Genomic DNA, 12,408 nt, shown 5'->3' on the forward strand with positions numbered 1-12,408 from the left:
GATGAATTAACTACTGCATTGCATCTGAATAATAGACAAATTCTAGAAATAAGCTGAAAAGGCTTTCTGGAAGCCTTTTTAAACCAAACTCTCACTTTTCTTTAAGAAAAGAAAGTGTCTTGTTCTGCTGTTCTTCACTGCACCTGAGGAATATAGAACTATCACTCTTTTGGGTTTATAACATTCTTACCTAAGCTTTAGTAGCCCAATTTATAATATGGTTTCTACATCTGAAGCAAAACTTAGAACATAGCCACTTAAGTCAGAATTTATATTTTTGGAAATCTCTGTTCTTCTACCTCAACACATTTAAACCACTCCAAATTGTCATTGTTGCATTCACTTCTTTATCCTAATATTTCTTAAGTGCTACAAGTTTTTCTTCGGTGTATTTTCACAAACATCTCAGTACTGACAGAGCTGAGCAGAGAGACCATACCATCTCCTCCTTAAACCAAATATTATATAAGAAACTGGCACGTTTTTTTCATTTGTCTGTGATTTTTACTGCTTGATAGCTTTCATAGAATGCCTTCCGATTAAAGGTACACAAAGTCATACAAGTGTTTTCTTAATTCTTCTAAACACTGCATGGGAAAATATTATCAATCCCTTTTATGTAGTATCTCAGTTGTTAGAAAGACCATGTAACAAAAGAATAAAAACAGAACGTGTACAACTATGAAAAATAAAACCAAAACCAAAAATAAACCAACTTACCTAGAAAGGGAAGCATCAGATGCCAAGGTTATTTATATATTTTCATGAAATTTTAACTAGGTAAAATATGTAAAATACTACAGACTAAACCTCTTGTGGTAAGCACCTACCATTGACAACACAGGAATGCAACTCCTGGGTTGTTTAGCGTGCCCCCCACCCATTTTCCCTTCTTTAATGTTTCTTTTTTAAAGAAGAACTGCCAACAAATCTCTCCACACCAGAGTTCCAAAGCAGACAAAATTAAAACTTTGAGCCTGTGGTAGGTAGGTCACCTACGCTCTGGAGAGGAGATGGATTTAAACTAAATCTCTACACTGAACAGTTCTTATCAGCTCTTGGATTCCACTCAGGAGATCAATCACTTAAAATCAAAGCATTAGCAGTATTTTATAGCAATACTTAACCCTCTCTTTTGAATTAGCCTTAGTTGTTTAAAAATGTTCTGTTACACAACCATAAAAATTAAAAATTAAATCCCTCCATAACAATGTCCACCTAAATGAAATAGAATAAAGCAGTAGCCTAACCTTGAAAACCTCTTGCTTTTAATCACTCTTTAGCAAGATTTTCCCCAGGGAGACCCACCTACATATGCAACATGCTCCAAACAGGAGAGAATGATTAAGGCATCACCCAAAGGTTGCTGTCAGGAAATCTTCTCTCTGATCCTGCACCCTTCCAGCAGGTGATTGTTTCAGACTAAACTTTTCCTCTTTCCTTTTTCTGCCCAGTGGGACATATTTTACTTTTTTTTTTTCCTAGCAAATACTCCTCAACTTTTCCCAAACTAGGCATTAGAGAGTACAGCATAGATATTACTCTAATGAAAATGTCATTTTTTACTACTAGTAGTTGGTAATAAGACTTGTTTCCCTATTGAGATCTTTTAAACATGCTATTTGTTGTAAACTGCCTGTATGCTTGTAAACAGCTTAGATTGCTGTAAATTGATCCACCTGACATCCTTCTTTCTGGTGTGGCTAGTCGGGATAAAGAGAAGGCCAGGTTAATTACAAAGAGGATGTGTTAATTATGTAATTAACACATCACTTCTCTGTAGCAGGTAGAAAGGAGGAGGAAGACAACTGAGGAATTGAGTGAAGTTATAGTAGAGATTGGTTTATGCAGCACAGAGAGCAGGGACTAGCTTTGATGAGACACCACAGCTGTGTGTGATGCACTCTGTCAAAACCTGTATCTCTCGTAAACCGCACAAATTAGCTCAGTCATTCATCTTCTTGTGAAAGCAAGGAGTACAAGCCAACCAACTTACTCAGGAGTTTGCCTCAGTTTCTATGAACCTAGATGAGGCTGGTCCCTTCCTGAGTTGTACAGCAGAAGACCTCAATAGGGTCTATATAGAACAAAGTGCTGCTTGAAATTCTCACTAACTCCTCCCACATTCCTGCCCACTGTAAATGTTTTATCCTTAAGGATAAAGAAATTCAGCTATCACACCCAGCGAGATGGATGCTATTGCTGGTCTCAAAAAGCTCTAGCATATGTGGGGTTGTTTTATTTTATTTTATTTTTTTTTTTTTGCTTTTATAATGATTTAGTAAGGACATATATGTTATATATCACAAGTTTTGTCCCTGAGTACAAAATCAGTTTGGACCCAATGTACTTGTAAGAAATACACCTTTTACCCAATGATCAGTTTGACCGTTACCTACCAAACAATCCATGAGCTTCTGCAGTTTCAAGCTGTTACTCCCTAAACCAACGAAGATACCAGGATAGATCTAAACAAGGTAACATATGAGGTTTACATGGAATTAAGGTTTTTAGGACACTTGTTGAAACTGGCACATAAGTTTTAATTTCACATCTGTCTTTTCCAGACAAAGAAGACAAGAATTTATAGAAGTCTGTTGTGTAACTACAAATATGTATCCAATGACTGAATTTATTAATGCCCTTTAACCTCTCATATGCATGGTGCTGCCTGTCACTCATACTTACTGTTGTCAAGAGATGCACAATCACTTTCAGACAGTGTTATGAGGGTCTCAGCTGTCTTATACTTCCGTTCAGAAACACTGACCTTTTCTAAAATAGGGAGGGGAAACAAAAGCTGCATATTAAACTCCCCTCTCTAAAATGATACTGTTTACCTTTTTGGTAATTCATCCCTCCTTTTCTTGTGTCTTCCATGTAAGTGACTTGAGATTCAACATACTGTTTTTTCCCTATTTTAGGAGTGACTTGGATTATCAATTTCAAAGTGACAACTTTGTGTCATACCCCTCAAAGAGATTTCCATCACAGATTGGCATTGTGTCATTTTGACAAAGCAACAGAGATTTCAGCGGTTTTTTTTGTCTTCTCCATTCTTACTTTGAGTCTTTGTATGTCTGTAATTTCTCAGTTCCTCTAACATCAGCATCTATTATAGGCATTAAAATTCCCAGTTTCTCAAAAAAAATCTGTAAGCATTGAAACACTTTTCACTGATGTTAGCCTATAAATCAGCAATGTCAAATTCAACTGTCTGATTCTACAACTTTGTCTAATCATTGCTTTATTACCTGAAATCTTTTTTCACTGTTAAGTTGTGGTGGTAGAACTAAATGATTAAGATCACGCTTATCCGCAAACCACGTAGTCTCATGCCACTAGACTACATTCTCAGTTTAGTGCTCCATTCTGAGCTTTACTTATGAAACCAGTACCAAGGCAGAATTTGGGAGGTCTCAGCACAAGCTTGACCATGTCAGAATGATGCCTTACATGTAAAAAATTTTCCGAAATCTAAAAAAATATTTTATTTACATGTGCAGTGCCATCCATCTCAAGCTTTTGTAGTATATGTTTATAATTTATCTCTTTTGTGCAACTTAAATAAAAAAGTTAAAGTACATCTAGTGTATCAAAACACACAGTTTGTTTCTTTAAGTAGCATACTCTTCACCTGTGCACCTTTTTTTAAGATATGCTGTAGTTTAGCGGTTTTTCATCCCTATTTCTTCAATTTTAGCTCTAGTGGAATTTTCCCCCTATTCTCTTCTTTCACTTACGTTATTTTGTTAGTGTCTTCATGCTGCTATTTCTGTGTCATGCTCAGGGATCACTGTTTATCTTCTTTTTTTTGGCAAAGTAGTTCCAATGCCTCTGTATAATATATTTCAGATCATAATAATAATTTCAGATAGCAAATCTTTGAAGTTAAATCTATCCGAGATTGAGTTTTCTGTTTCACAGCTCTAAGCAAAGTCATTGTTCTAGACCCGTAGACAACTAAAATAGTTAGTTCTGTTACTAGATTGATGGAGTGTAAATTTGTGGTCATGATAAAAAAAAACCAAAACAGAAGTATTTGAACTTTAACTTCTCTGCACAAACAAAGGTAAACTCAGCAACAGGATTAATTATCCTTCCACACTGACCTCGATGAGTGTTACCTTCATTTAGCTGTCTAAAATTTACATCTACTTTTCTAGTTTTATGTCTAGTTTATTTCTAGCTTTCATAATCATATTTTTTCCAGGATAAAAACTATGGCTCATCTTCAAGACTGTTTAGCAGCTCCAGCAAAAATTAAATCCACAGATTATTCACAGCCCCATTACTATCTGAATGCCTACTTAGTGCAAAGAAACAGCAAGCTACTACCCACTGTTTTGCTTTACAGTTTTCAGATTTACTAACTACATTATATTGTTAGTTTAATTTTAACTTTTCAGTATCTTTGTTATTGAAGATACAGAGAACATACAGATTTGTAAGTAAAGCCTCCAAGATCTATCAGTTGAGTAACACTCAGTTAATTGCACTAGATAAAGAACAATTGCTTCATGAAAATTATGCCAAAAAAATTCCCGCATAGTGATTGTATCATGATCAGCTATTAATCAAACTACATGCATGGTACGTATTCATACAGCAAGAGACAGTGTATCAATTGTTAATCCAAATTATTATGAACACAAAATGTTTCAATAGAAGCCTGGAAAAATAACAAAAGAAAGTTGAAAGGAGGTGAGAAACATCAGCAGAAAGGAAAAACTGAGAAGGACAGAAAAGAGGTCATATGAGAGCAGAAATAAGTGGAAGTAATCAAGGAATGGCATTTTGTAAAAGATCCCAGGTGAAACAAAATTGGTCTAAGTTGTCATATCTAGCTGACACTCTTTTCTCTGTAATAAGTACTGTACCATTTTTGCCCCCTACATTTACTGATTAGTAGAGGCTCAAATTTCTTCCAAAGAATAGATGAGTTTTAAAAATGAGATACAACCTTAACTGTAGGCTTTATAAAGTAGCTGGGAATTGCTGAATCATCATCCAACCTCAGGAGATACATATTAACTACAAATAATATGAGAAAAAATATCTGAAACAAGGAACATTTTGCAAGAACAGAAAGCAGGTGAAAGAAGCTAGAGAAAACTGGTATCAGTGCTGTTCAGTGTTTTTAAGAATTGGCTTTCGAATTGGGTTTTCAGTGTCTTTTAGAATTGTTTTTAAAATTTTGTTTATAACTGGTGGAAAGTCAGGCTACATTTAAAATGGAAATGAACCATTTTCTTACTCACTTTTTACTAAAGCAGCATTAACATAATAAGATCCTCCATTAATAAATTCTAAACCTCACAACACTTAACTGATATTTTCTATATTTACACAGAGACTCAGATTCTTTTGGAAGATTCTTTTGTGACATATTCTGTAACATTTTTTGCAACATTTTTTGCAGACTCTGATTCCCCTCTGAAAACAAAGCAGTTCACAATTCTTAAAGTAAGGTCATTGGTGTGGCTAAGTTCCAATACAGGTGTTCAAGCAAAAAAGCTTAATGATATAATCTCACTGTAGATGTTTTTGGTTTTGTTTTTTTGGTTTTTTATGTATTTATTTTTACATAATATAAACAAAGAATAGAAGAAAGAAAGTAATACCATTCTCATTTTACAAGGAAAACCACTGAAGCACAAGCTAGGTTCAAGCCCTCCAAATATTTATCCTGTATTAGTCAAAAGTTTTCCCAATAAATGGACACTAAAGTGTGTTCATGGCAAGTAGAGAGTTTTGGCATCTTGCTATGCGAACTGTCCCAGTGCATAAAGTAAAAAACCCCTTTCTTCTCCACATATTCTTTTAGTGTTTTGATTTGTTTTTCCAAATAAACAGGGAAACAGCACTCTGAAGTAGATAAATCATAGATTGACAAGAAAAAAAAAAAGAAACAACAACAAACAACAAGGCAATGATAAGGAATTATTCAGACTATCTCCTGCTGCACAGCCATTGGCTCCACAGCCATTTCAAAACTTCTTTTAAAAGAATTGCACCCACCCCTTTTATATGCTATTAGCTTCACAGACAGTAACAAGAAGCCCAAGGAAAATATCAAGGTGCAGGTATGCAATAATCAGTTACTGAAACTTTGATGGCTGTGTGTATTGGTTGCTTCAGGATCTCTTAAAACCTAGAATTATAAACTGTAGTTTCTCTAAACTTGTATTGCCCTTAGTAAAAAGAAATACTTTTTGAAGTGATGCAATGGGCACAATCCCGCTTTCACTAAATTCAGAGGTGGTTCCTCTGCTGCACCCTTTCTCCACAATATACTGCTCTGAAACATGATAAAAACCTAGAAAAAGCCGAGCCATGAATATGCTGTGAAATATGTCGTTTAAGCTGTGATGCCTGAGACTTGTTTGGCCCACATTTCAAGCATGTTTCCGTTAGGCAAAGCTGGTGATCCTGTGCAGAACATTCCCTTCTATGCTTCAATCTCAACACTTGCAAATAGGTCTGCTTTTTGACAGTTCAGTGATGCTAATGTTTCTGCTTTCTCTAGCCTCATTGAACAGAGATGACATAATGGATTTTGTTCAGGCTCATACAAATGATAGTGCACACACTGAAGGTGAATGCCACATCCTAGATTTTTGAGAGGTTTGTTTAGCTTGTCTCAGCTCATTTGTGATGTACATTTTCTGCAATAAACTGGCATCAGTTGGATCACCATAAAATAGTGAAAAACAAGGTATTTTTGATGCTTCTGCAGAAAAAGCATACCATTTGATAGTTATTTGAAATTTGGCTTAATAAAAGTCTGTAATGTGACATGTAATTGCCAACCTAAGAATAGCAAAACCCAAAGTTACCTGCTGGTGTAACATGTATTGACTTCTTAATAGGCAGATTTATAGACACTTTCCATTACCATCCTGTGAAAAGGTATAATAGTGCACTAATCATCAACTGACATTTCAGTTCTACCTCAGGATATAATTTTGTCATGATAAAACTGCAGGGGAATTACAGAAATGGTCATAAATCAGTGTCTAATATTTTGTATATTAAGGAAGTGGTTCATGAACTCAGAGTAAGCACAAACACTCTAGCATAAAAGCACTTACTTTTACTTGGTTATGTATTTTCTTCTGAGGTACTTTTCATAGTTCTCCCCTTGTATCACTTATTTGTAACTAAAAAAGAAAGGGGAAAACAGGAAAAAGAATATGTGTGATAAGGACAACTCAAATAAAACTTTCAAAGCCAGCAGGGAGATGGCAGCTCAAAACTATCATTCAGAACAACACAAATCCTTTATATTAATCTCATAAAACCATCTGGAAAAAAAAAATCACAAATCAATGTATATGTAATAATTTTTCTCTTGATGAGGTACTGTTTGGTATACTGTATTAAACTAATCTTGTCTACTACAAAAGCAAATACGTCTGGTGAACTCTGTGTTTTTTTAGTATAATAAATTGCTGGCTTTGATCTGGATGCTTAAAGCCTTTCAGGACCTCTGTCCACATTGTCATTTGTTATCACACAGATACCCAGCTTAGTTTGGGATGCTAGTAATTTAGGAACTCTGTTTTTCAGAGTTTCCATTTTTGTTTTGACTGCTCAAAAGATTCCAAGTTGAGATTTCAAAGAACAAATATAAATAAATCAATCCATTCCTTCTTCCCTAAAAAGAGTGTATAAAACAAGTTTATCTCTTGAGAAGAGTATGAAGGGATATATGAAGTTAGGAAAAAAACCTTCATGATTAGTTTTCCAATGGCATTTTGCAAAACTGGGAAGAACCATTCCCTCAGGACTCTTTGCTATCCTAGTCAGCCATGGTTGATTCTCCCAATTTGTGCTAATTTTAATTCCTTCAATGAATACTGTAGTGTGCATTTTCAGCTTTTCAGTTTTAACAGATATGAATGTTTTAAAACCTTCTGCAGAATAGTTCTGATAATGTAAATATATTTGCATTTGGTATTATTATGTTAATATGTCAGAAGTAATTTTCATTCTTTTAACAGAAATTGTAATGGCAGTGAAGGTATCTTGGCCTGGCCGCTGTTCTGGAATTATCTGTTTTCTAAAAGTAAACTAAATGTCTATATTGGAGAATTTAGAGTTTATACCAGATTTTAAGGCTTTGTGATTGTTATCTTTTCCTCAAGGTACGCGTTGCATCTGTGTGCCATTGAGCACAGCACTAAGCACTGATTAACAAATGAGATTATTCAAAGACATCTCTAAACTTTACATTCCAAATGTAGTTTTCCTAACAAGATTTCTGATCCTAATGTAAGTAAGTGACCCGCCTTCCTAAGAAGGCATGTGAAGAATTTTCGCCTTAGTGATACAATACCTGAATCATGTGGGAATGAAACATAGAGGAAAAGGTCGAGTTTGGGCACCATTGAGACTATCCGCACCAGACATGTGGTACGTGTGGGGGTTTATTGAAGGCTCATGGTCCCCTTGGTGCCCGCACTGACTGCAGGGTCATGCTTTGAGACTGCTTCCTCACAGTAAGCAGAGTATTGTAAAGCAAAATGGAGTCTCTCGTGTGCCACTACCAGGAGAAGTGGGAATGCAGCTGGGAGGTCACCCACACCAGAGAGCTCCTAGGTTTGGAATTGTTTTCCTCCTGCTCACAGGTGAATAACCTGGGTGGAGAGAGGTTTTTTCTCTGCTGAAAGTGGTGAAATAGGATGCTTAAGTCAGGTTTCAGTGTTAGACAAGGGATTTAGAAAAATCACCTGATTCAAAAAACCAAGAGCCTTCAGGAACTTAAAGCTTCCCTTATCCTTATCCTTATTGCTTATCCTTATAAGGAATATCCCTTATTCCCTTATCTCTCTATAAAGATGCTCTTGGATGGGGACATTCATATGATTACACGTATATGCATCCAGGTTTGCTGGCAGGTTGGAGTGGAAATGTGGAGCTGGGGCTTGAGTGGAGGCCCTAACCTGGCATTAGCTATGTCCTAACATAAGCTGCACCTGAATTTACATAAAGAAGGGCTGCCTTTAGCTGTCTTTGTAGTATACATATGTAAAAGAAAAAAAGACACAATCCTGTACAAGACATACTGACTAGCAGTATTACAGCAGATGATGTAAAGAGTTGATTCAGTTGTGAGTGCTCCCAGTGGCTGCTTCTGAATTTCTTCCAGAAAAGCATTACATAGTCTCCTGTATCCTTGCTTGAACTTAATGTTGTCTGTGCCTTGAAGGATTTACTGACATCTGCAATTGCTTCCATTTCCAATGATTCTGCAGTTTATGGTGACACGAACCCTGTCAGGGGTTTATTTTGTAGGGAGTCAGCCGCTTATAGCAAATGGTTTGCTAGCAGAGATTAAGTATTTTTCCTCTCCATTTTGCTGATAGTTTTATTCTAGCATAGGATGGATGATTTGGAGATTGCTCTTGAAGACAGAAAATTCAGCAGATCTGTTCTTATAATCAGTTTGAGCTCTGCCTGGGTTCTACCAGCTGAGATTTCCATAGCTGAACTGCTGGTAAATTTTTACTTATGTGACCTGCTCTTCATTGTTATGATTTAAAGCGTTGCTTGTAATATTGTGGGAATACCTGTGAAACCTGTTTTGCTGTTGTTATTTAAAAATCTGCATTACATTTTACTCATTTTCTTTTTTCCCATCTGAAGTAGAGACACTTCTGTTTAGTCAGAGACCTAGTCTCAGGTTCCTCATAGGATTGATGGGAGAGTTGCTCAATTTTTACACAATTAATACTTCATAGAAAAGTGATTTTTCAAATAGAAGACCTCTGGTATAGTCTATAAAGTTGCGGACTCCTGAAGAATGCGTTGAGACCAACTGACAATGAGCTGACTTGTCTGAGTTAGTTTTCTTAGCATCCTTTGAAGAAGTTTAAAGAATATGACTTCTCAAACATGATGGATAATTGTTTGGAAACTTCATCCTCCAGTTCCCTCAGGAACCATAGTTGCATCTTGTCAGTTCCCACGAACTTGTGCACCTTCAGGTTCCTTACGTGATCTCCAACCTGATCTCCTACAGCAGGTGGTTCTTCATTCTCAAAGTCCCTGCTTTTGCCTTCTGCGACTCGGGCAGTGTGTCTGGAGCTCTTGCCAGTGAAGACCAAGGCAGAAAAGTCATTGACTACCTCGGCCTTCTCCATGTTCCAGGTGACCAGGCCTCCTGTTTCCTCCTGGAGGGGGCCCACATTTTTGCTTTTGTTCCTTTTATCCCAAAAGTACTTATAGATTTTTTTCTTGTTGCCTTTAATGTCCTTGGCCAGATTCAGCTTTGTCAGGGCTTTAACTTTCCTAACCTGATCCCTGGCTGCTCTGACTATTTCTCTGTATTCCTCCCAGATTGCCTGTCCTTGCTTCCACCCTCTGCAGGCCTCCTTTTTATGCTGGAGTTTGTTCAGGAGCACCCTGTTCATCCGCGCAGGCCTCCCGGCAATTCTGCCTGACTTCCTCTTTGTAGGGTGCATTGCTCCTGAGCTTGGAGAAAGTGATTCTTGAATATTTTCCAGCTTTCTTGGGCCTCTCTTCCCCCCAGGGCTTTTTCTCATGGCACTCCACCAAGCACATCCACCTCAAGAGACCAAAATCTGCTCTCCTGAAGTCCAGGGTAACGAGCTTGCTGTGCACCCTCCTTGCTGCCAGAAGGATCCCAAAATCCACCATTTTGTGGTCACTGTAGCCAAGGCCGCCCTTCAGCTTCACCAGCCCCTCCCTGCTGGTGAGGACAAGGTCCAACATAGCCTCTCTTCTCATTGGTTCCTCTATCACTTGGAGAAGGAAGTTGACAACAGTGCATTCCAGGAACTTCCTGGATTGCTTGTGCCCTGCTGTGTTCTCCCTCCAACAGATATCAGGGTGGGTGAAGTCCCCCATGAGGCCTAGGGCTTGTGAACATGAGGCCTCACCTATCTGTCTATAGAGGGCCTCATCTTCCTGGTCAGGTGGCCTGTAGCAGACCCCCACTGTAATGTCCCGTGTCCCTTCCCTCCCTTTAATCCTGATCCATAAACTCTCGGTCAGCTCCTCATCCATCCCCAGGCAGAGCTCTGCACACTCCACCTGTTCATTGATGTAGAGGGTAACACCCCCTCCTCATCTCCCCTATCTGTCATTCCTGAAGAGCCTAGATCCTTCCATTCCAACGCTCCAGTCATAGGAGGTATCCAACCACATCTCCGTGATACTAATGAGGTTGTAACCATTTAGGTGTGCCCACACCTCTAACTCCTTTTGCTTGTTCCCCATGCTATATGCAGAGGCATTTCAGTTGGGCCCCCGATGATGCTGGCTTGTTGACTGGAGTAGCTGGAAGTCCTTTGTGCTGCTCTACAGTTGTTCTCTTGTCGATCTGTTATCCCTTTCCAGGCTCTGGACATCCCCTACTGGCAGGAGCATCAGACTGGTAGGAGTGGGATGGGTTGAGGTTCCCCTTCCCCAGCAGGTTAGTTTAAAGCCTTCTTCACCAGCTTGGCAAGCCTCTGACTGAAGATGATCTTCCCTTTGTCTGATAGATGGACCTCATCAGCCCCCAGCAGACCAGGTTTCTCAAAGTGAGTCCCCTGGTCTAAGTAGCTGAACCCCTGGTTGTGGCACCAGTCCCATAACCATTTGTTGATTTGCCGGATTCGACCGGTCCTTTCAAACCCCTTGTTTTTGACTAGGAGGATTGATGAGAAAATCTACCTGTGCTCCAGAGTCCTTGACTGCCACGCCCAGGGCTCTGCAATCCTCACACTGCTTCTGGCTGTATCTGTGATGCCCACGTGAAACAACAGCAGCAGCAAATAATTAATCTGAAAATATAGACACAGTCCTAAGTTTCAAATTAAAACCAGTGACTTCAAAGTTTTGTTAACCTCTAACATTCATAGCAAAGACCATAATTGGAAAGACAAAGGACCAACAATAATTATGTAATCATCAGTATCAGCTGATGATTACAAGAAAAACAAGAAGAACCCCAACATATTGCCACTGTTGTGCTGAGCTACTTTCTGCACGTTAGAGACAACATTCAACTGAGTCAGGCACCGTCAGAAAAGTATCAAGCCCAAACATCTTAAAACAATTTTTTTTCTTTGTAGTTGTGCTAGATTGTTTACATTGGATTACTTTTGTGCTCTTCTCTTAGCAGTAACTGAAACCAAAGGAAATTGTCAGTTTTCCATGCAGTCTTATGTATTTCAGAATTAGAAACTATTTCTTGAATTTAGGACAGATACTGAGGAATTATTCCAAGTTTTCATTATAAAGAAATAATGCAAAAGCCTGCTAAAATGTTCATGAGTTTCTAAACTGAAGATCCATGTTGAAATATGATTGTAGAAAAGCACTCTTACTATAAGAATTCCTGGGTAGTGTCACATCACTACATTTTAAGGAGGGACTACTATTAATTCCAACTAT

At 38.0% G+C, this 12,408-nt stretch overlaps 1 long non-coding RNA gene across 6 annotated transcripts in view; it reads right to left on the reverse strand.

Annotated features, from left to right (window-relative positions):
• The window catches only part of LOC115610876, a 77,338-nt gene that overhangs the window by 21,483 nt on the left and 43,447 nt on the right, over positions 1–12,408 (reverse strand). For all 6 annotated transcript variants that reach the window (XR_003992372.1, XR_003992368.1, XR_003992369.1 and 3 more), the window contains 2 exons: positions 11,686–11,795; positions 7,095–7,163 (listed from right to left, as the gene is read on the reverse strand). This is a non-coding gene — a long non-coding RNA (uncharacterized LOC115610876). The remainder of the gene's footprint in view (positions 1–7,094; positions 7,164–11,685; positions 11,796–12,408) is intronic.

Source organism: Strigops habroptila, chromosome 7 (genome assembly GCF_004027225.2).
Source record: "Strigops habroptila isolate Jane chromosome 7, bStrHab1.2.pri, whole genome shotgun sequence".
Taxonomy (NCBI): domain Eukaryota; kingdom Metazoa; phylum Chordata; class Aves; order Psittaciformes; family Psittacidae; genus Strigops; species Strigops habroptila.